The sequence below is a fragment of the Solanum verrucosum genome, unplaced genomic scaffold (genome assembly GCF_900185275.1).
Source record: "Solanum verrucosum unplaced genomic scaffold, falcon-dt-bn FXZP01000263.1, whole genome shotgun sequence".
NCBI lineage: Eukaryota > Viridiplantae > Streptophyta > Magnoliopsida > Solanales > Solanaceae > Solanum > Solanum verrucosum.
Window position 1 is genome coordinate 1,084,212 of NW_026020353.1, and position 25,924 is coordinate 1,110,135.

The 25,924-nt window shown below is 37.6% G+C and overlaps 2 pseudogenes; one reads left to right on the top strand and one right to left on the bottom strand.

Moving 5' to 3' along the window:
- Positions 1 to 14,066, top strand: part of LOC125837584 (uncharacterized) — a 14,661-nt pseudogene extending 595 nt beyond the window's left edge.
- A 3,573-nt stretch (positions 14,067 to 17,639) lies between these two features.
- LOC125837604 (putative late blight resistance protein homolog R1A-10) lies at positions 17,640 to 24,946 on the bottom strand (annotated as a pseudogene).
- Positions 24,947 to 25,924: the final 978 nt, after the last annotated feature.

Below are 25,924 nucleotides of genomic sequence, written 5' to 3' on the forward strand. Positions count from 1 at the left end.
AGTCCTCATTCTCCGAGGACTAGTCATGGTTTCTTTTCGTTTTTAGTCTTTTAGTTTCAGTTTTGCTAGATCTAGTTGGGGCATGTCCCAACATTTCTAGTCAGTTTAGAGGCTTATTTAGACATAGTTAGATTCAACTTAGTATTTTGAGTTTGATATTTTTTTGTATTAAACTCTCATATTTGATATATTCAGCTATAGTATATGGGTATTCCCCATCTTTTCAGATTTAATTATGATTAGCTTCCGCATCATTTTACTTTCTTTAGTATGCTCATGATCATGCCAGCAGGGTTAGCTTGGGATCACTTGTGGTCCTAGGTCCCGTGTCCGCGTCTTGGGGGTAGTCGGGGCGTGACAAACTTGGTATCAGAGCATTAGGTTTACGTGTCTAGGTTGTCTGAAAAGCCCACTAAGTAGAGTCCTTTTCATGGGTGTGAAGTGCACCACATCTAATGAGAGGGAGGCTATGAAATGTTTTAGGAAAACTTCACTTTCTTGATATTATATCGTGCGTTGGTATGATCTCCTTTCTAATCCATCGTTATGCGCTTAAGATCATGCCTCCCATAGTGCTAGGAGGAATGTGAATGCTGGAATGCTAATACATTCCTCTAGTCCCAGTTCAGGAGTTTGAATGCAGAGTTTTGGAATGCCGATCCAACTTTTGGCTCAGGTATGACCAACGAGAACAATCAACAAGATTCCAGTTCCTACTAATAGAAATGGTGGATAGTGGCAGCTAGAGTTTGAGATTTTTATAAGGATGAATCCGCCAGAGTTTAAGGGTCACAAGTTGGTGAAGATTCACAAAACTTCATTGATGAGGTTAAGAAAATCTTTGGAGTGATGAAAGTGACTGATAATGGTAGAGCTCAGTCTACATTTTCAGCAGCACCAGCAAGTCGCCCGACTTAGCAGGGTAACTCATCTGGTACAGGTGGCGGACAATGCCAAAGCAGGCTCTATGCTCTTCAGGCTCGTCAAGATCAGGAAGATTCTCTTGATGTAGTCACTGGTATGTTACGATTCTTTGATCTTGATGTTTATGCATTGTTAGATCCAGGGGCTACTTTGTCTTTTGTAACTCCTTACATAGCAGTCCAATTCAGTGTTAGCCTAGAAACTCTTTCAGAACCCTTCTCAATCTCTACTCCAGTCGGTGACCCAGTTATTTTAGACGGGTATACAAAATTGCCCTGTCACATTCTCTCAGAAAGTCACCTCAGCAGATCTTGTAGAGTTAGAAATGGTAGACATCGATGTCATTCTAGGCATCGATTGGTTTCATTCTGTCATGCCTCAGTCGATTGTAGAATTCGGGTTGTTCATTTTCAATTCCAGATAAACCAATCCTAGAATGGAAGGGTAGTAGCTTAGCGCTATGGGTCGATTCATTTCTTACCTTAAGGCCAGAAAGATGATCTCTAAGGGTTATCTTTATCATCTAGTTCGGGTTAAGGATTCTAGTTCCGAATCCCCAACTCTTGAGTCAGTTCCTGTAGTCAGTGAGTTTCCAGAAGTGTTCCCAGAATATCTTCCCGGAGTTCCTCCCAAAGGGAAATCAACTTTGGAATAGATCTCCTTCCAGATACCCAGCCTATCTCTATCCCTCTTTACAGAATGGCTCCAGCTGAGCTTAAGGAATTGAAAGAGCAGTTGAAAGACCTTCTAGATAAGGGCTTCATCAGACCCAGTATTTCGCCATGGGGTGCACCAGTGTTGTTCGTGAAGAAGAAAGATTGTTCTCTCAGAATGTGTATTGACTATAGGCAGTTGAACAAAGTCACAATCAAGAATAAGTATCCTATCCCCAAGATTGATGACTTGTTTGACCATCTTCAGGGTGCTAGTCATTTCTCAAAGATAGACCTCAGATCAGGTTATCATTAGCTTAGAGTCAGAGATAGTGACATTCCGAAGACAGTCTTCAGAACTCGGTATGGTCATTACGAATTTGTAGTTATGTCATTTGGACTAACCAATGCTCCTGCAGCTTTCATGGATTTGATGAACAGAGTGTTCAAGCAGTACTTGGACTTGTTCGTTATCGTCTTTATTGATGATATCCTCATTTACTCTAGGAATGAGGAAGAACATGCGAGTCATTTGAGAGTTTTCTGCAAACTCTCAAAGATCGCCAGTTATTTGCAAAATTTAGTAAGTGTGAGTTTTGGTTACAATCAGTTGCCTTCCTTGGGCATATTGTGTCTAGTGAAGGAATTCTAGTAGATTCCCAGAAGATAGAAGCAGTGAAACAATGGCCTAGACCTACCTCTGCTACAGATATCAGAAGTTTCTTAGGTCTAGCAGGCTATTACAGACGGTTTATGGAAGGATTTTCATCCATAGCCTCTCCATTGACTAAGTTAACTCAGAAAAAGGTTAAGTTCCAATGGTCAGATGATTGTGAGAAAAGCTTTGCAGAACTGAAAACTAGGTTGACTATAGCTCATGTCTTGACTATACCAGAGGGTTCAGATGGTTATGTGATCTATTGTGATGCATCCAGAGTCGGCCTAGGTTGTGTGTTGATGCAGCGAGGTAAGGTTATAGCTTATGCTTCTAGACAGCTTAAGGTGCATGAGAAGAATTATCCGACTCATGACCTCGAGCTTCCAGCAGTGGTATTTGCACTCAAGATTTGGAGACACTACTTGTATGGTGTTCATGTAGATGTGTTCACAGACCATAAGAGCCTTCAGTATGTATTCACCCAGAAAGAGTTGAATCTTCGCCAGAGAAGGTGGCTTGAGTTCCTCAAAGATAACGATATGAGTGTGCATTACCATCCGGGTAAGGCGAATGTAGTAGCAGATGCTCTTAGCAGATTATCCATGGGTAGTGTATCGCATGTTGAGGAAGAAAGAAAGATCTAGCAATGGATGTTCACAAACTTGCTCGCCTAGGAGTTCGTCTTATGAGCATATCAGATGGTGGTATAACGGTTCAGAATGTGGCAGAAACTTCTTTGGTAGTAGAGGTTAAGGAAATGCAAGATAGTGATCCAATCTTGCTTGAACATAAGGGTGCAGTCCACAATCAGAGAGTGGAGGTTTACTCCCAAGGGGGAGATGGTGTACTTCGCTATCAAGGTAGATTGTGTGTTCCTGATGTGGGTGAATTGAGACAACATATTCTCGCAGAAGCCCACAATTCCAGATATTCTATTCATCCAGGCGCCACTAAGATGTACCGTGATCTACGGGAAGTCAATTGGTGGAATGGTATGAAAAGAGATATAGCAGATTTTGTGGCTAAGTGCCCCAATTGCCAGCAAGTCAAGGTAGAACATCAGAAACTAGGAGGTATGACTCAAGAGATTGACATTTCTACTTGGAAGTGGGAAGTGATCAACATGGACTTCATCACAGGTTTACCTCGTACTCGCAGACAACATGACTCCATTTGGGTGATTGTTGATAGGGTTACTAAGTCTTCTCACTTTTTGGCAGTCAAGACTACAGATTCAGCGGAGGATTACGCCAAGCTTTACATTAATGAGATTGTGAGGTTGCACGGAGTTCCTTTGTCTATCATCTCATATAGAGGTCCTCAGTTTACATCTCATTTCTAGAAGTCATTTCAGAAAGGTCTTGGTACTTAGGTTAATCTTAGCACAGCATTTCATCCGCAGATGGGTGGTCAGGCAGAGCGTACCATTCAGACCTTAGAGGACATGTTGAGAGCTTGTGTGATCGACTTCAAGGGTAGTTGGGATGATCACTTTCCTCTAATAGAGTTCGCCTACAACAATAGCTACCATTCCAGCATTCAGATAGACCCTTATGAGGCATTATATGGGCGTAGATGTAGATCTCCAGTTGGTTGGTTTGAATTAGGTGAAGCAGCCTTGATAGGACCAGATTCGGTCCTTGATGCTATGGAGAAAGTGCAACTCATTAGATATAGACTTAAGACTGCCCAGAGTCGCCAGAAGTCTTATGCAGATGTGAGAAGAAGGGAACTAGAGTTCCAAGTTGATGATTGGGTTTTCCTAAAAGTGTCACCTTTGAAAGGGGTGATGAGATTTGGCAAGAAAGGGAAGCTTAGTCCCAGATATGTAGGCCATTACCGGATCTTGAAAAGGATTGGTAAAGTGGCTTATGAGTTAGAGTTGCCAGCAGACTTAGCAGCAGTGCATCCAGTCTTTCACATTTCTCATTTGAAGAAGTGTGTGGGTGATCCAGCATCCATAGTGCCATTAGAGAGTGTGGCTGTGAAAGATGGCCTTTCTTATGAGGATGTACCAGTTGAGATTCTCGATCGTCAGGTTAGAAGGTTGAGAAATAAAGAAGTCGCTTCAGTCAAGGTTTTGTGGAGGAGTCAATCAGTAGAGGGAGCTACTTGGGAATCAGAAGCATCCATGAAGTCCAAGTATCCTCACCTCTTTCCTTCCGATTCCATTCCAGCTTGAGGTAATAGTTCCTCATCAGTTTTTCAGTCATTCATGCGAAAATTCAGTCTTAGAATCATGTTCCTTCAGTTTGTACTTGCATTTTCAGCGTATTTGTATGTTCTTGGAACTAAGTTCAGTCAGAAATTCAGTTCTCAGTGTTTATGGGTACGGATTGCAGCCCCCTCCCACTATTTCAGCTAGATTAGTCTTCATTCGAGGACGAATGGTCCCAAGGGGGAGATAATGTAACACCCCGTATCCGAAAATAGAGATTTCAGATTTCTGGTGTTACAAGTGGCACTCACGGACACCATCCACGGACCGTAGATGGACTCACGGTCCGTCCTGCAGGTCCGTGGTTCGCGACAGAAAACTTCCCCAGAACTCAGTCAGAAAATTTGGCAAAGTGTTGACCCACGGCCGGACTTACGGTCCGTAAGCTAGGTCACGGACCGTAGTTCGTGTCCGTGGATCGATGCCCCAAAAGCCCAGCTTCAGTCCCGAACTACGGTTGACCTGCACAGACCGTCATTTGATCCACGGTTCGTAGGTCTGACCGTAGATCGAAGGTTAGCAGCCAGTTAGCTGAAAATTCTGATGGGTCAACTTCATATTGTCATAACTTTTATTACAAAATGAATTATGTGTCCCATGACCTATGGTTAGATAGATAATTGAATTGTCTTTCCAACGCCACAGAGTTTGCTAAATTATGACCTCCGACTCGTTTTAGTGAAGGCCTGTCGAGCATGCTTGACTTACGGACGCAATCTACGGACCGTAGATTGACCTACGGCCCGTAGGTCCAATCCGTAGGTCACTCCGACAGCAGTTAATTCAGGGGTCCTTTAGTCTTTTCCTATTTTATTTAACCCCTAAGATACGTCGTTTAAACCCTAAATCATGAGATTTTAATCAGTTTAAGCCTAGAAACATAACTAGAACTTACCTAAGTCAAATAATTAATCAAATTTAGAAGAATTAGAATGCTAAAAGGAGAAAAGAAGTCAAGAACACTAGTTCAAGAACGCAGCAAGTTTCCTTCAGTTCCAGCCCCAGAATCGAAAGATTTCTCCGTGGAATTCATCACCAGGTATGGGATTTCACTAGTGGGTTCCTTTCGCCCATTAGGTCCCTAGAATTCAGTCAGATTCTTGATTACATGATTAAGAACAGACCTAGGGTTTCTAGAATTTGAACAGATCATCATGAGTTAGTTATTTCAATCTTCCAAATCAGATTATCATGTTATTGCTCAGTTTATCGTATGAATTTCAGAACCCTAGCTATGTATTTCTTTAGTCCTTGAATTACACATGCTAGGTCAGATATTTCAGTATTCAGTTATACATGCCTCAGTTTATGAATGCATCATTATCAGATTAATTGTTCCATTCTCAGTTTGCATGTTCAGTTCGAGCTATCCAGTATTTACAGAAATTCAGTCATAACCAGTTAACTACTTAATTTATTGGGAGTAGTATAATACCGAGTTGGACTAGGGTTTCAGCATACCCATATAGTCCCAGAACTACGAACCACGTAGGTGTAAGTCCCCTCTGTGGGCAATATCAGTTTAGTGATCACGCCAGCATGCCTCTATACATCTGGCAGGGTATATTGGGTACTCTCGATGGGGCGTATACATCGGATTCCACATTTAGCTCATGTGGTTTTATGTCGGTGATTAGTAGCTCCCACAGTTCAGTCAGACTCTATTGCATTGACCACATTTATAGTTCATTCAGTATTCAGTCAGCATGTTATAAATTGGTCATTGCATTCAGTTAGCTCAGCATTCAGTATCCATATCATGTCCAGATTATTTCATTGTTTTATTGCTTTGTTCAGTTATATGTATTTCAGTTTTACTTCATCCTGCATGCTCAGTACCTTTCAAGTACTGACGCATACGTGCGCTACATCTTCTCGTGATGTAGGTTCAGGTTCTCAGCATCTAGATCACGCTTAGATCGATTCTCGATCTCCAGTTTAGCAGAATCAGTGGTGAGTCCTCATTCTCCGAGGACAATAGTCATGAGTTTCTTTTCAGTATTTTTAGTCTTTAGTTTCAGTTTTGCTAGATCTAGTTGGGGCTTGTCACAACATTTCTAGTCAGTTTAGAGGCTTATTTCAGACATAGTTAGATTCAGCTTAGTGTTTTGAGTTTGATATTTCTTTTGTATTAAACTCTCAGATTTGATATATTCAGCTATAGTATATGGGTATTCCCCATCTTTTCAGATTTAATTATGAATTAGCTTCCACATCATTTTACTTTCTTTAGTATGCTCATGATCATGCCAGCAGGGTTAGCTTGGGATCACTTGTGGTCCTAGGTCCCGTGTCCGCATCTCGGGGGTAGGTCGGGGCGTGACAAACTTGGTATCAGAGCATTAGGTTTACGTGTCCTAGGTTGTCTGAAAAGCCGCACTAAGTAGAGTCCTTTTCATGGGTGTGAAGTGCACCACATCTAATGAGAGGGAGGCTATGAAATGTTTTAGGAAAACTTCACTTTCTTGATATTATATCGTGCGTTGGTATGATCTCCTTTCTAATCCATCGTTATGCGCTTAAGATCATGCCTCCCCATAGTGCTAATGCCAGGAATGTGAATGCTAGGAATGCTAACGCAATTCCTCTAGTCGCAGACCATGAGGTTAAGAATGAAGAGTTTTAGAATGCGATCCAACTTTTGGCTCAGGTATGACCAACGAGAACAATCAACAAGATTCCAGTTCCTACTAATAGAAATGGTGGATCAGTGGCAGCTAGAGTTTGAGATTTTTATAAGGATGAATCCGCCAGAGTTTAAGGGTCACAAGTTGGTGAAGATTCACAAAACTTCATTGATGAGGTTAAGAAAATCTTTGGAGTGATGCAAGTGACTGATAATGGTAGAGCTCAGTCTACATTTTCAGCAGCACCAGCAAGTCGCCCGACTTAGCAGGGTAACTCATCTGGTACATGTGGCGGACAATGCCAAAACCGGCTCTATGCTCTTCAGGCTCGTCAAGATCAGGAAGATTCTCCTGATGTAGTCACTGGTATGTTACAAGTCTTTGATCTTGATGTTTATGCATTGTTAGATCCAGGGGCTACTTTGTCTTTTGTAACTCCTTACATAGCAGTCCAATTCATTGTTAGCTTAGAAACTCTTTCAGAAACCTTCTCAATCTCTACTCCAGTCGGTGACCCAGTTATTTCTAGACGGGTATACAGAAATTGCCCTGTCACATTCTCTTAGAAAGTCACCTCAGCAGATCTTGTAGAGTTAGAAATGGTAGACATCGATGTCATTATAGGCATCGATTGGTTTCAGTTATGTCATGCCTCAGTCGATTGTAGAATTCGAGTTGTTCATTTTCAGTTTCCAGACAAACCAATCCTAGAATGGAAGGGTAGTAGCTTAGCGTTTATGGGTCGATTAATTTCTTACCTTAAGGCCAGAAAGATGATCTCTAAGGGTTATCTTTATCATCTAGTTCGGGTTAAGGATTCTAGTTCCGAATCCCCAACTCTTGAGGCTGTTCCTGTAGTCAGTGAGTTTCCAGAAATGTTCCCAGAAGATCTTCCCGGAGTTCCTCCCGAAAGGGAAATCAACATTGGAATAGATCTCCTTCCAGATACCCAGCCTATCTCTATCCCTCTTTACAGAATGACTCCAGCTGAGCTTAAGGAATTGAAAGAGCAGTTGAAAGACCTTCTAGATAAGGGCTTCATCAGACCCAGTATTTCGCCATGGGGTGCACCAGTGTTGTTCGTAAAGAAGAAAGATTGTTTTCTCAGAATGTGTATTGACTATAGGCAGTTGAACAAAGTCACAATCAAGAATAAGTATCCTATCCCCAGGATTGATGACTTATTTGACCAACTTCAGGGTGCTAGTCATTTCTCAAAGATAGACCTCAGATCAGGTTATCATCAGCTTAGAGTCAGAGATAGTGACATTCCGAAGACAGTCTTCAGAACTCGGTATGGTCATTACAAATTTGTAGTTATGTCATTTGGACTAACCAATGCTCCTGCAGCTTTCATGGATTTGATGAACAGAGTGTTCAAGCAGTACTTGGACGTGTTCGTTATCGTCTTTATTGATGATATCCTCATTTACTCTAGGAATGAGGAAGAACATGCGAGTCATTTGAGAGTTGTTCTGCAAACTCTCAAAGATCGCCAGTTATTTGCAAAATTTAGTAAGTGTGAGTTTTGGTTACAATCAGTTGCCTTCCTAGGGCATATTGTGTCTAGTGAAGGAATTTGAGTAGATTCCCAGAAGATAGAAGCAGTGAAACAATGGCCTAGACCTGCCTCTGCTACAGATATCAGAAGTTTCTTAGGTCTAGCAGGTTATTACAGACGGTTTATGGAAGGATTTTCATCCATAGCCTCTCCATTGACTAAGTTAACTCAGAAAAAGGTTAAGTTCCAATGGTCAGATGATTGTAAGAAAAGCTTTGCAGAACTGAAAACTAGGTTGACTACAGCTCCTGTCTTGACTCTACCAGAGGGTTCAGATGGTTATGTGATCTATTGTGATGCATCCAGAGTCGGCCTAGGTTGTGTGTTGATGCTGCTAGGTAAGGTTATAGCTTATGCTTCTAGACAGCTTAAGGTGCATGAGAAGAATTATCCGACTCATGACCTCGAGCTTGCAGCAGTGGTATTTGCACTCAAGATTTGGAGACACTACTTGTATGGTGTTCATGTAGATGTGTTCACAGACCATAAGAGCCTTCAGTATGTATTCACCCAGAAAGAGTTGAATCTTCGCCAGAGAAGGTGGCTTGAGGTCCTCAAAGATTACGATATAAGTGTGCATTACCATCCGGGTAAGGCGAATGTAGTAGCAGATGCTCTTAGCAGATTATCCATGGGTAGTGTATCGCATGTTGAGGAAGAAAGAAAAGAGCTAGCAAAGGATGTTCACAGACTTGCTCCCCTAGGAGTTCGTCTTATGAGCATATCAGATGGTGGTGTAACGGTTCAGAATGGGGCAGAAACTTCTTTGGTAGTAGAGGTTAAGGAAATGCAAGATAGTGATCCAATCTTGCTTGAACATAAGGGTGCAGTCCACAATCAGAGAGTGGAGGTTTTCTCCCAAGGGGGAGATGGTGTACTTCGCTATCAAGGTAGATTGTGTGTTCCTGATGTGGGTGAATTGAGACAACACATTCTCGCAGAAGCCCACAATTCCAGATATTCTATTCATCCAGGTGCCACTAAGATGTACCGTGATCTACGGGAAGTCTATTGGTGGAATGGTATGAAAAGAGATATAGCAGATTTTGTGGCTAAGTGCCCCAATTGCCAGCAAGTCAAGGTAGAACATCAGAAACCAGGAGGTATGACTCAAGAGATTGACATTTCTACTTGGAAGTGGGAAGTGATCAACATGGACTTCATCACAGGTTTACCTCGTACTCGCAGACAACATGACTCCATTTGGGTGATTGTTGATAGGGTTACTAAGTCTTCTCACTTTTTGGCAGTCAAGACTACAGATTCAGCGGAGGATTACGCCAAGATTTACATTAATGAGATTGTGAGGTTGCACGGAGTTCCTTTGTCTATCATCTCAGATAGAGGTCCTCAGTTTACATCTCATTTCTAGAAGTCATTTCAGAAAGGTCTTGGTACTCAGGTTAATCCTAGCACAGCATTTCATCCGCAGATGGATGGTCAGGCAGAGCGTACCATTCAGACCTTAGAGGACATGTTGAGAGCTTGTGTGATCGACTTCAAGGGTAGTTGGGATGATCGCCTTCCTCTAATAGAGTTCGCCTACAACAATAGCTACCATTCCAGCATTCAGATGGACCCTTATGAGGCATTATATGGGCGTAGATGTAGATCTCCAGTTGGTTGGTTTGAATTAGGTGAAGCAGCCTTGATAGGACCAGATTCGGTCCTTGATGCTATGGAGAAAGTGCAACTCATTAGATGTAGACTTAAGACTGCCCAGAGTCGCCAGAAGTCTTATGCAGATGTGAGAAGAAGGGAACTAGAGTTCCAAGTTGATGATTGGGTTTTCCTAAAAGTGTCACCTTTGAAAGGGGTGATGAGATTTGGCAAGAAAGGGAAGCTCAGTCCTAGATATGTAGGCCATTACCGGATCTTGAAAAGGATTGGTAAAGTGGCTTATGAGTTAGAGTTGCCAGCAGACTTAGCAGCAGTGCATCCAGTCTTTCACATTTCTCATTTGAAGAAGTGTGTGGGTGATCCAGCATCCATAATGCCATTAGAGAGTGTGGCCGTGAAAGATAGTCTTTCTTATGAGGATGTACCAGTTGAGATTCTCGATCGTCAGGTTAGAAAGTTGAGAAATAAAGAAGTCGCTTCAGTCAAGGTTTTGTGGAGGAGTCAGTCAGTAGAGGGAGCTACTTGGGAATCAGAAGCATCAATGAAGTCCAAGTATCCTCACCTCTTTCCTTCCGATTCCATTCCAGCTTGAGGTAATAGTTCCTCATCAGTTTTTCAGTCATTCATGCGAAAATTCAGTCTTAGAATCATGTTCCTTCAGTTTGTACTTGCATTTTCAACGTATTTGTATGTTCTTGGAACTAAGTTCAGTCAGAAATTCAGTTCTCAGTCTTTAGTGGTAGGGATTGCAGCCCTCTCCCACTATTTCAGCTAGATTAGTCTTCATTCGAGGACGAATGGTCCCAAGGGGGAGATAATGTAACACCCCGTATCCGAAAATAGAGATTTCAGATTTCTGGTGTTATAGGTGGCACTCACGGACACCATCCACGAACCGTAGATGGACTCACGGTCCGTCCTGCAGGTCCGTGGTTCGCGACAGAAGACTTCCCCAGAAATCATTCTGAAAATTTGGCTAAGTGTTGACCCTCGGCCGGACTTACGGTCCGTAAGTTAGGTCACGGACCGTAGTTCGTGTCCGTGGATCGATGCCCCAAAAGCCCAGCTTCAGTCCCAAACTACGGTTGACCAGCACGGACCGTCATTCGATCCACGGTTCGTAGGTCTGACCGTAGATCGAAGGTTGGCAGCCAGTTAGCTGAAAATTCTGATGTGTCAACTTCAGATGGTCATAACTTTTAGTACAAAATGAATTATGTGTCCCATGACCTATGGTTAGATAGATAATTGAATTATCATTCCAACTCCACCGAGTTTGCTAAATTCCGACCTCCGACTCGTTTTAGTGAAGGCCTGTCGAGCAGGCTTGACTTACGGATGCAATCTACGGATCGTAGATTGACCTACGGCCCGTAGGTCCAATCCGTAGGTAACTCCGACAGCAGTTAATTCAAGGGTCCTTTGGTCTTTTCCTATTTTATTTAACCCCTAAGATACGTCGTTTAAACCCTAAATCATGAGATTTTAATCAGTTTAAGCCTAGAAACATAACTAGAGCTTACCTAAGTCAAATCATTAATCAAACTTAGAAGAATTAGAACGCTAAAAGGAGAAAAGAAGTCAAGAACCCTAGTTCAAGAACGCAGCAAGTTTCCTTCAGTTCCAACCCCGAAATCGAAAGGTTTCTCCGTGGATTTCATCACCAGGTATGTGGGATTTCACTTGTGGGTTCCTTTCGCCCATTAGGTCCCTAGAATTCAGTCAGATTCTTGATTCCATGATTAAGAACAGACCTAGGGTTTCTAGAATTTGAACAGATCATCATGAGTTAGTCATTTAAATGTTCCAAATCAAATTATCATGTTATTGCTCAGTTTATCGCATGAATTTCAGAACCCTAGCTATGTATTTCTTTAGTCCTTGAATTACACATGCTAGGTCAGATATTTCAGTATTCAGTTATACATGCCTCAGTTTATGAATGCATCATTATCAGATTAATTGTTGCATTCTCAGTTTGCATGTTCAGTTCGAGCTATCCAGTATTTACAGAAATTCAGTCATAACAAGTTAACTACTTAATTCATTGGGAGTAGTATAATACCGAGTTGGACTAGGGTTTCAGCGTACCCATATAGTCCCAGAACTACGAGCCACATAGGTGTAAGTCCCCTCTGTGGGCAATATCAGTTTAGTGATCACGCCAGCATGCCTCTATACCTCTGGCAGGGTATATTGGGTCCTCTCGATGGGGCGTATACATCGGACTCCACATTTAGCTCATGTGGTTTTATGTCGGTTATTAGTAGCTCCCACAGTTCAGTCAGACTCTATTGCATTGACCACATTTACAGTTTATTCAGTATTCAGTCAGCATGTTATAAATTGGTCATTGCATTCAGTTAGCTCAGCATTCAGTATCCATATCATGTCCAGATTATTTCATTGTTTTATTGCTTTGTTCAGTTATATGTATTTCAGCTTTACTCCATCCTGCATGCTCAGTACCTTTCAAGTACTGACGCATACGTGCGCTACATCTTCTCGTGATGTAGGTTCAGGTTCTCAGCATCCAGATCACACTTAGATCGGTTCCCGATCTCCAGTTCAGCAGAACCAGTGGTGAGTCCTCATTTTCCGAGGACAATAGTCATGAGTTTCTTTTCAGTATTTTTAGTCTTTAGTTTCAGTTTTGCTAGATCTAGTTGGGGCATGTCCCAACATTTCTAGTCAGTTTAGATGCTTATTTCAGACATAGGTAGATTCAGCTTAGTGTTTTGAGTTTGATATTTCTTTTGTATTAAACTCTCAGATTTGATATATTCAGCTATAGTATATGCGTATTCCCCATCTTTTCAGATTTAATTATGAATTAGCTTCCGCATCATTTTATTTTCTTTAGTATGCTCATGATCATGCCAGCAGGGTTAGCTTGGGATCACTTGTGGTCCTAGGTCCCGTGTCCGCGTCTCGGGGGTAGCTCGGGGCGTGACAGACTTACGGACCGTCGATGGATCTACGGTCTGTAAGTCCCTTCCGTCAATCGGGACTTAGAAAATATTTCAGCTTCCAAAAATCAGCTTCTCTAAAGCAAACGACGGACCAGCAGTACAGACCGTAGATCGACCTACGGTCCGTCAATCCCCTCCGTAGCTCCATACTTAGAATCTTCAAAAATCAGGTACTGGAACCCTCGCAGTATCACTCTACGGATCAACAGTACGGTCCGTAGATCAATCTACGAACCGTCAATGGGCACCGTGGTTCCACACTTAGTCAGATTTCCCTGATTTGTCCTCAATACCATGCCTGCTGATCTACAGTCATAACCTACGGACCGTGAATGGACCTACGGTCCGTAGATCACCTCCGTAGATGCCCTTTTTCTGCATTTCCTTCAGCTGTCTCTACACTTCCGCGCTTGAACACCTTTCCTGCAAAACATGATAAAAACACATAAAAACCAATATAAAAAGGCCCTAGACACACACAACTTGTAAGTGAAATGTATTAGAAATACCGTAAACTCACGGTATATCACAATACCAAGCTCATGAACCTCGAGGGGATTCTCCAGATGGAGAAAAATCGCAGAGAATCCCTTCGAGAAATTAGGAAGAGAGATAATGGTCTATTGTGGCAATCTCCTATGGAAGAACTTCATTTATTCCAACTTCAACATTTGAAGAAGGCGTTGGAAATTCTAAAGCAAAGGATTGAAAAAGAGGCACAAGTGGACTCCTTCTAATTGTGTTAGGTAAAGTTTTTCATATGGACTCCATGTTGGTGGACCTTTGCTAATAGGGTTAGTGGATCTACTTCTTTCATTGTTTCCAATTACTAGTGTACGTGTTATGGAATTGTCGAAAGTAAAATTATAAACTTAAATGTTATATTAAGTGTCTAGGTTCATTTGTCATTTGAGGTGATCATCATGAAATGTTCATGAGTTATGATTCAGTCAAAGTCAGTACTAAGTGTTGTGTTTATCAGTTATGATTCCATCGAAGTTAGTAATTTTAATTATATATGTTATGTTTTTAGTCCATTGTCATGTTGATTTTATCAATTGCATAACATATAATCTATTCTCTATCAACATATATCAAGATATTACAAACTTCTAGAAAAAAACGTGATATGCCTGTATTATCATATATCGCGCTAGAATATATTTCTCTAATACTATCGAGAATCTCCTCCAGATTACACAATGCATGCAGTATTAGTTACTCAAGCATCGAAAAATTATCATTACCTGTGTCCCACCTTTGCAGATCTGCTTCTACAATTCGTAGATATTTTAATTTGCGAAACACAACGTCTTCATTTAGTGTCCAATTTGTTCCAGCGAATGCATAAAACCATTCGAGATTGGGTAAATTAGCCAGCAAACTTATGACTTCCCATGGTATCCAAGTACCTTCTAAGGAAATATCCCTAGAGAAAATCATGATCGCATCAATGGATTGTAAAATCTTTAGCTCTTTTAGATTCAGAGTTCTTCTAATGATTTCGCAGAAAAAGGAGATTAATGTGTTGTTCATCTTGTATTCCTAAGATACTTAGAACAAAACTATGAAGAACTTAGTAAGACACAATAAAGTTTAAGAACATTTTCACAACTAGAAAATTAAAACTAGTAGAGAAACTAGAATCAGAAACAAATTAGGAAAAATATACGAAATATTTTTTCTTAAAGAAGAATTGTTGTCAATCTGTGTTTAAAGAATCTTACTGATTCCAACAAACTTTGCAGAAACACGAAGTTGCCAAATTTTAATGAACCAATGAAGAACAGAAGAACATAAATTAATTCACAAATCTAAAATCTGTAACACATACCAGAATCTGGAAAAATAGAAAGAAGATCAAGCCCACTGAATGCACAGTGTCCCCTTAAGGAAATTATTCCCCTCCGGTATCTGAGGTTTGATTTGGAATATGTCCTCCCAGGATAGAATGATCTCAATCACTAGTGTATTGATACCCAAAACGCTCGTGTCAGTGAGCCACTCAACGGCAGTAAAGTACACTTAGAATACTAGATTTAGTAGTAGAATAAGAAGTTCAGAAATTCTATTTTTAAAATGAGAGGAAATTCCTCAATTTATAGAAAACAAAGGGTAGTGTGAAAAGGTTCTTATTGTGCCTTACCGGAAAGGTCACAAGCCTTTGAAAAAGTCACAATCTTTCGAAAAGGTCACCACCTTTTATAAAAGTCACAACTTTTTCATAAAAGTCGCAACTTTTCATAAAAGTCACAACTCTTCGTAAAAGTCGCAACTTTTCCTAAAAGTCACAACTCTTTATTTTTCATTCACACCTTTTAAAACCCAACAATCCCCCGCATGAATGGGGAATGACTCCAAGACAAAGAAACGGACAAATATGTGTACTTTACAAGCAAGAATTAATTGCATCTGGATAAGTAGGTTTCCCCTTGGACTTTCCGTAGTGAACATATGTCGGATATGCTCGGTCAATCGGTAGATGCGATATCTTTGAACCGTCGAGCTTTGGTGTATACCTAGATAACCATATGTCACACAATTAACCCTTTACCGTTTATGGTTCTTACAGTTGTGTTCGTTTCAGCCATGAACACCTCCTGGTTTCATGAGTGTATAGAGAATAGGCTTTTGACAATAATTCTCTTTGAAGCGGCTTACACTTCACACCCACATAGGTGATTTCTAACTGTGTTATCGCGTAGATACACTATTTGGTCAAATCTACCAAACTTAGCAAATCATTAAAAACATTAAGCTTTAGTAACTCATTAACAAGCCTTAATGTTGTATCCTTGTTCCTGAGCATTGTCTTCATCATGAGAATGGATTGAGTTTGTTGACAATGCCAAATCGTCAGTCACAACTTTGTTTTTCTCCTTGAATCTAGCTCTTGGGATCTCCAGTCTGCTAGATAGAGTTACCGCCATGCTGACTTGTCCTAAGCCTTAAACCCATTCCCTTAGATTATCTTTAAAATTTCTCTCTAGTTAGGCCTTTTTGTAAGTGGATCCGAAACATTATCATTTGACTTTACATAGCCAATTGTGATAATTCCACTAGAGAGTAGTTTTCTAACGGTATCATGTCTATGTTTTATATGACCAGACATTCTGTTATACGTCATGCTCCATGCCCTACCTATTGCATCTTGACTATCAAAGTGTATGAATACTGATGCCAAATGTTTGGGCCAAAAAGAATATCTATCAAGAAATTCCGGAGTCTTTCAACTTATTCACCGACCTTATCTAGAGCACCTAACTCAGAGATCATTGTAGAGTTAGCGATACATGTCTCTTTTTTTATAAAAAAAATATTTCCAAGAGACTGCTCCTCTACCAAGAGTAAATACATATCCACTCGTGGATTTCACTTCATTTGTCTGGTGATCCAATTCACATTACTATATCCTTTTAATATTGTTGGATATTGTTATAATGCAAGACATAGTTTTAAGTATTTCTTAAATACTCCAAAACTCTTTTCATTGTCATATAATGAGTTCTATTGGGATCACTCGTGAACCGACTCAGTTTATTAATAGCAAATGCTATATCTGATCGCGCACACTTCGTGATATACATCATACTTCTCAATACTTTAGCACAATCCAATTGTGAGTCACTTTTGCCTTCACTCTATTCAAATGCAAAACTCACATTTACTGGAGACTTGACAATATTGAAATCCAAATATTTGAACTAGTCAAGTATCATTTCAATGCAATGAGACCGCGAATATGCTAAACATTATGGAGTTCTAGGGATTCTTATACCTAAAATCGCATCAGCAACTCCAAAAAATTTCATAAAAGTCGCAACTTTCGAAAAGGTCACCACCTTTCATAAAAGTCACAACTTTTCATAAAAGTCACAACTTTTTCATAAAAGTCGCAACTTTTCGTAAAATTCACAACTCTTCGTAAAAGTTTCAACTTTTCATCAAAGTCACAACTCTTCATAAAAGTCGCAACTCTTCATTTTTCATTTACACCTTTTAAAACCCAACATAATGAAGATAAAGTATGTTCAAGTTATTGAGAAGCAAAGGTTTTTCTTCAATACCATGATTTTTTGCCTCAAGAGGATTAGATATATATGGTGGCAATCCAATATCCAAATGTCTTATCTCTAACATTTTTCTGATATATATATATATATATATATATATATATATCTACTGGGAGCATCAACCCTGTCCATTTCTCTTCGAAGAATTATGGTCTGTAGATTTCTCAATTCTTGCAGAAACATATCTCAAATGTACAAGCTGAGGTATTACAAAAGAGAAATCATTTTCAATTAAAAATACGTCCAATACGTTAAGCAACTTCAACTATTAAACATTTGTTTTGGAATATCTACTTGAATTGAAATAAAGGTGTGGATTATGCCATTGCTATGTCACATACGATAATCATGTTTCTCTTCAAGTGTAGATAGAAGGATCACTCGCTGCTGATCATAAGTAGATTTACTTAGGCATAGTTGGCGAAGAAAATAATGAATTTTCCAGTTCTTATCCTTCTATTAGTCCTTCGTGTACATGCCAAAATTAGACTTCTATCAGTTAACTCTGTTAGATACTCCTAAGCCACCACTTCTAACCTTTTATTGTTTCTAATCAACTTGGAAACATTATTCTCTTTATCTTCAGGAAAACCTCCAAAGAAAGAATTGATGAAACTGTACGGATACAGTACCAAAGAATCGGTTCAGATTTTCCTCCACAATATTCCAATTATCATGTGTTGGGTCCATTTGACCGAGAAGTCCTTCAACGACAACAATCGAGAGGGGTAATCCTCAATATTGTAGTACAATATGCTTAATTCCCTAGCTCTACAAGTAGAGGAGGAAGCAAATATATTTTTGAATGATTTTTTGGTGAAGTTTAAACTGTCATCAAGACTTATAAAAGACTTTCTATGAGGTGGAAAATCAGGACAGCTGACATAATCAACAACATACAAGAGCCGAGTGGTTAATAGAATTTGGCTTCTATTGTCATCATTTGAAAATATTCTTTGCATTTGGTCCCATGCCTCAGTACTCCATATATCATCTTTGACAATTATAAATCTCCCACCCTTTAGACCTCTTTACACAATATTCATTAGTTGATCATCACTCATTTCTTGATTGCTTCCTGTAATTGTAGAGACAACTTCAAGAAGCATTTGTCTCTTATTGTATTCTTTGAAGATAGTGACCCATGCATGTTTACCAAATTGAGTACAAATATAATCATCATCAACTTTTTTGGCTAAAGTTGTCTTACCTATGTTGCACATGCCAAAAATTAGTACAACAACTAAATCGTCTGTTTGGGTAGTGAGGTGTTCAAGTATGGCATTGAAGTGATCCTCCATCCCAACAATAGTATTTTCCTAAATTGTATTTTTTTTTATGGTGAGGACTCGTTTTGCAGATTTTCTTCCATGCTTGTTAAACTCAATCTGTTGCACTTTTCCTGAGAGAATTAACATTTTTTTTCCAGTTTCAGCACTTTTTCCTCGAAGTATTTACATGCCCCTTATCATGACCCACAACTTTGTCATACCACTTGGGCATGAAATTAAAGAATAAGTGCGCTAGTCTTAGTGGGAAGAGTCTAGAGTCTCGGAGAGGTTTGAAGAAGACTGCAAAATATTATAGAATATTACTTGGAAGGACTAGACTTGTAGAGAATTCTAGAAGAGTGGCCTATTTGTAAATATGTAGGGACTTGTATAGCAATTTGTTTTTGCACTTTAGCCCTTAACTGTGAAGTAGAAATAGGAGGGCATTCATTTGTAACTCAATCAAGAAAAAGCAAGAAATATTACAAGATCGTAAATATGTAAATATTTACGTGAGCTTGAGCTTAAAAGATCGTGAAAATATCGTAAGTTGTTGAGTGTCGTAGAGAGAGTTTAGTTGAAGTCTATGTCTGTGACATCCTTCTGTATATCAGCTAAAACAATGCTTCTTAGGCTTGAATCAACTTTATCTTCTGCTTTGTATATTACATCTCTGATCCTCTTTTCTATAACCTTAAGAGTTCCAATATCTTTGTGTCCTTTGTCGTATCATCAAGAAAAACTTGCAGAGTAGAAAGATTTTGATAGAGATATTGAACATGTTATTGTTGGGTTCTAAAGGTGTGAACAGGAAATGAAGGGTTGTGACTCTCTTGAAGGGTTGTGACTTTGCCAAAGGGTTGTGACCATTTGAAAGGTTGTGCCTTTTCCAAAGGGTTGTGACCTTTCTGAAAGGTTGTCTTTTTCCCAAAGAGTTGTGACCTTTACCCTTTGTTGGCTATAAATAGAGAGATTTTCTCTCATTTTTCTGCATCAAATTCTTCCCTTCTCTGGCATACATTTCTTATAAAATAAAATTGATTTATCGTATCTATGTTTGTGATTCGTTGTTGTCATTTTGAGTTCGTTGAAATTATTGAAGTTTGAGGTACCACTACTTCTTTAATGGTTAATCTGTTTTATATTGGGAGGAATTAATCTAAAGCCTCGGGTACTTGAGGGGATTAAATTTCTTAAGGACACACACTGGGTTCTGTGGACTCGGACAGTTCTTTTATTTTTCTTTTCATCTTTTATTATTTTTGTTTTTCCTAACCTGAATACAGGATATAACAAGCTTAAGAAATTTAAATTTTGATATTTTATGTGTTCTTTTTATTGGAAAAAAACAAGAAAAAGAGAATTATTTTATCATATGATAAAAGAAGTTTGGGATGAATTAGTACTACATTAATATGTTCGAGTATATTTTTTGTAGTAAGTTTTCCTTGGATGGGTAAGATCATTTTTATTTTCATCCCAAGTGCATTGAAGCATTGCATTTTTTCAGTTTTCTTTTCAATAAGAAAAGTTATTTTGTGCATAAATGTTAAGATATGCACTTTAAGTTTTTTTTCCTATATTCTTGGTTTTATATAACTATGAGAAGAAGTAAATGAACAAATGTTGTCTCCTAACAATATTTGAACATGAGTTTAGTTTCTCGTTGAAATTCAATATCTTCTAAGGAATATTGGAATATGATGGAAATTGGGAAAGAAAAAAAAATTAGCAAGAAAGTGACTTGCATGGAATCATTGCTGATAGATAGTATATGATTCAATGAGAGTAAAAATCAGGTTCTATCTTTATTTTCCTTGATTATTTTTTTCTTTACTTTATAAGTTATGAAATTTGTTTCATAAATGTTAGAATAGATGGTCATTATGTGATGATCCTAAATATATCTTTATTCTATTAATATGTATTATGTTTAGAGGAGGAAAAAAAACTTTTGTAGTTTTCTACTTCATGTGAAATTTGATTGTGTCTTACTTTTGGAGACTAAAATCTTCTTATTTTTTACTCAGTTGGTTTGAAGAATATAATAACTTAATGAACAAATCAGATTGTGCATTGGTTTGAAGAATATAGAAACTTCACCAATTTGTTAAATACTCTGGTTGAATAAATATTCTGACTTGAAGAGAACAAAATCTTCGTTAGGAATATTAAGGCTAAATGATTTGAAAAAGATAAAATCGTCATCGTTACCTAGAAACAGTGTTGTACTTGAGGTTTCTGGAGATTAAAACCTTTTTTATTTACTACTCTGTCTGAATGTGAAACTGATTCGAAGAATATAAAAACTTCATCAGAATTCAAGGTTCATTCGGTTAACGATTAGAAAAATATAAAAAAACTTCATCGTTAAACTAGAAACAAGTTGCATAAAGATTGAATTTTTATTGTTAATATTTCAAATACTAAGTGGTCTGTCTAATTGTGACAAAAAGGGAAAAAAAGTACTAGTAAGATAAAATTAGTGATTTTTGTGTGTGCAATGGGTGTTTCTATGGATTAAATCTCCAAAAGAAGGCTTTGTGTTGCCAATGTCTATTTTGATGGTATACTATGTGAAAGCATGGAAAAAAAATATGTTGAATATAATTTCAAATACTTGAAAAATATTTTTGAGAACATATTTAAAATGCGGGAGGTTCTTTCATTGTGATAAAGACAAAATTAGACTTACTATCTAATTTAAATTTGAAAGTCCAAGATATGAAATTTGACGACATTCTTGTATTATGTTAGACCCACAAAATTCTTGAAGTATATTTTAATATTCTGGTCGTTGAGTCTCTCTTTACTAGTATATGATACGACTAGTATAAAACCACAAAATTATATTGCTCATTCAAAAGAATTGTATTCTTTGATGAAAAAGTGTCACATAAAATATTGTTATTTTTCATGAAAATATATGTCTATTAAAATAAATTTATTTGTATAGACATGAACATTGGTGAAAAGTGATCTGTTATGTTTGTGTTGTAAAACAAACATTTGGGTCATATTACCCTTATTTGACCGATGAGATTATGGTCATGGGTAATTCTATAACAAATTAAATGTTATGGAAAGGTCATTTTGAAAAGGACATCTGGCAAGTCAGCCAGATTGCTGACTTTAAATCTATGTTTGTATTTGACAAAGTTATAAAAATTAAAGAACAAAATATTTGTAGGAAAAGGTTACCTCACGGAAGGTCTTTTAAAACCAAGTATTTCTGTTTGTTTTTACTTGCTTAAATCAAATTGTTTGTGACATGAACGCTTGAGACATGTCAATTACAAAACCTTGCAAAAAACTGATCAACTTAGAAGTTTTGCCTAACTTCTAGTGCAACAAATCAAAATGTCAAATATTTGTTGTTAAAAGGAATTTTAATCCCTTAGAACTGATTTACACTAACATTTGTGATATGAAGTCAACACCATCTCGTGGTGGAAAAAATGGTTTCATAAATTTTATTTACAATTGCACTGGATACTATTATGTCTATTTGTTGAATGGTAAGGATGAAGCGATAGAAACATCAAAGCAATATAAAACTGAATTTGAAAACCATTGTCATGATTAGAAGTGGTAGATGTGGAGAATATGGATCTTCTTTTGCAGAAATATATTTGGAAAATGGAATCATCTATCAAATTACTGCACATACTCACCTCAATCTAATGAAACTGTTGACAGGAAAAAAACCAAACTTTGATGAAAATGTTGAATGTCCTACTTATAAGTTCAGGTCTACCACAAAATTTGTGGGGGATGCTATCATTATAGCAAAACAAAACAATAAAAAGTTTGTCTGTTTAGAAAGAGAGAAACAAAACATTTTGTTTGTAAATAAAGGGAGCAACAAATAAAAAACTTTTGTTTGTTAAGAAATGGAGCAACAAAAAGTTTTGTTTGTTCAGGCTTTGTTGTATCCTGATATAGAATTGCTTGTCGGCCCTTAAAGTATATACAAGCAATAACTCTTGAAAGATAGTGATCTAACAATTTCCAATACAGTCTATTTCATATGAGAAATTGAAATGAGGGAACTATTCCCAAATGGGTCAAAATAGAACCTAAGACTGTGGATTGTATGTTCATTGGATATGCTACAAATAGTAAAGCATGTCAGGTTATTGTCCATAAGTCCAAACCATCAGATAGTTAAGTGAAGGGTCTAAACGACGTTGGAACGAACCAAAGGAGAATGTACTTAATAAAGAGATTTAGAGGCGTAGTAAATGTCAATGGACAAATTACTTCCTTAGAGTTCTATTTTGTAACATTTCTTCTTGAAAATGAGTCTCATAAATTCGAAGAAGCTATACCCTCTGTGGACTCATTCTTTTTGGAAAGAGGCTATCAATAGTAAGATAGATTCAATCTTGAGAAATCATACTTAGAGTTGGTTGATTTTCTTCCAGGAAATAAACCTTTGAGTTCAAAGTGGATCTACAAAAGAAAAAGAAAGTTGATGAAACTATTGACAAATACAAAGCAAGACTTATTCACATAGGCTTTAGATAATAAGAAAGCCTTGATTATTTTGACACATAATATCCACTAACTAGGATTACATCAATTAAGATGTTAATTGCGCTAGTTGCAGTATATAACCTTTAAATTCATCAAAATGAATGTGAAAACATTTTTTTTTTAAATGGAGAATTGGATGAAGAAATTTACATGGAACAACTCGAGAGCTTTGTGATTCCTGGTAAAGAAACAAAGTATGTAAACGTGTTAAGTCACTTTGTGGACTAAAAAGAAGTGCCAAAATAATGACATGCGAAGTTTGACAAAACTATGTTGGCAAATGAATTCAAGATTAACGAATGTGATAAATGTTTTTACATTAAAGACGCTCCAAATCATAAGGTCATTGTTTATTTTTATGTTGATAACATGTTGATCAAAAGAGACATCTGACAGAAATGCTACTAAGCATATGCTAGAACTTCGAGATGAAATACATTGAAGTTACTAATGTGATTGAAAAGGTACTTGACAAGTTCAAGTATTTGGATTTCAATATTGTCAAGACTCCAATAAATGTGAGTTTTGTACTTCAAAAGAATGAAGGAAAAAGTGACTCACAATTGGATTATGCTAGAGTATTGAGAAGTATGATATATATCATGAAGTGTACGCGATTAGATATAACATGTGCTATTAGTAAACTGAGTTGGTTCACAAGTAATCTCAATCAAACTCATTGGATGACAACGAAAAGAGTTTTGGAGTATTTAAAACATACTTAAAAACTATTTTTGCATTATAACTAATATTCAACAGTATTAGAGAAATATAGTGATGTAAATTGAATCAGCAGGTCAAATGAAGTAAAATCCACGAGGTGGATATATATTTACTCTTTGTGCAGGAGCAATCTCTTAGAAATCTTCCAAATAGAATGTATCACTCGCTCTACTATGAAATCTGAGTTTATCACTCTAGATAATGCCGGTGAAAAAATTGAATGACTCCAAAATTTCTTGAAAGATTTTTGGCCCACACCTTTAGCTCTTATATGCATACACCATGAGAGTTAATTTGCAATAGGTAGGGCATAGAACATGATGTAAAATGGAAAGTCTCGTCATATATGACGTAGACATAATATCGTTAAAGAACTACTCTCTAGTGGAATTATCATAATTGACTATGTAAAGTCAAAGGATAATGTGTCGGATCCACTTACAAAAGGCCTAATTAGAGACGGAGTTGAAATATTATCAAAGGGAATGGGACTATGGCCGAGGACAAGTCATTGTGGCGGTAATTCTAACTAGAAGACCGTAGATCTGAATATCTAGGTTGAAGGAGATCAGAGGAAGGCATTGATGACGGTTCAAAATTGTCAAAATATTTTTATGGTCCATTCTCATGATAAGAGAACGTTTTGTAACAAGGATAAAGACATTAGGACTTTTTAATGGTTTCTAAGTTTGATACAAGGTATATCAAATGGTGCATTTAGGGATAACACATTTAGAAATCACCTATGTATGTGTGAACTGTAAGCCGCTTCTGTGTGTGTGATTTGTTGTTGTCATTTTGAGCTCGTTGAAATTATTGAAGTTTGAGGTACCACTACTTCTTTAATGATTAATCTGTTTTATCTTGGGAGGAATTAATCTACAACATCGTGTGCTTGAGGGGATTAAATTTCTTAAGGACACACAGAGGGTTCTGTGGACTCGGATAGTTCTTTTATTTTTCTTTTCTTCTTTTATTTTTCTATTTTCCTAACCTGAATACACAAGATAACAATTATTGTGTACAGCTTTGAAAAACCAAAAATTGGTTTGGTTTGAAGAGTTGATCTAATGTATACATAAGTGAAGAACGAGAAGCATAAGTCATTATTATTTATTTGTTGGAATAACTTAAAGATAGAGTCTTGCATATTTAATCTCTCTGATTTTGTCCAAATCATTTACTTTTCCATCTCTAAATTTTTATAATTGCGGGACAAAGACATAGGATACTTACCCTTTATCATTTGTTTAGCTAAAAGATATGATGTATGAGAACACAACCAATTACAAAACAAGAAAATCAAATTGTTTCACTTAATTAATACAGTACTATAGGTATGAGATGCACATGTACAGCCCAATTTCTTTTCTATTTTATAATTGTGAGACAAGGTATAGTGCACTCATTGAGTTCACCAGCACTCCCCTGCAATTTAAAATGATAATTAATCTAAATTTTGAAAAGTTCGTATAGAAAATATATGATAGGTTTTCATTATAATTTACAACCTTAAATAAATATATGTGTTGAAGTTAAAAGAAAGACACTAAGGATTAGTTTTGTTCGTTGACAAAATTATTTAGTACTATAATTTTGTTAGTAATATATCAAAAAAGTATATTTTGATGTTTATGTTCCTTACCCTCCAAGTGAATGACAATTGTTGTAAAGAAAAGAAAGTAAAGGAGAAAGTGAACTGAAAAATAGACCAAAAGAGAAGAAAAAGCTATTGTGGTCTTCTTTATTTCTTATGCAACTTGAAACTAAGAGACCTGCCTATTAAATAGGCTTACAACGGAACTGAAATACTAAAATTTAGGTACCCTCTAATTATTATATAGCTATTAGTCTGGCAAAATATCTAAGCTTACTAAAATAAAGGAAACTAAGACTTGGTCAAATATCATTGAATCACTTATCAACCACTCCCCTCCCCCCACTCCCCCGATTCAAACATGCAATGTCACTCCCCGAGCTACCCCCGAGACGCGAACACGGGACCTAGGACCACAAATGATCCCAAGCTAACCCTACTGGCATGATCATGAGCATACTAAAGATAATAATAACTAATGCGGAAGC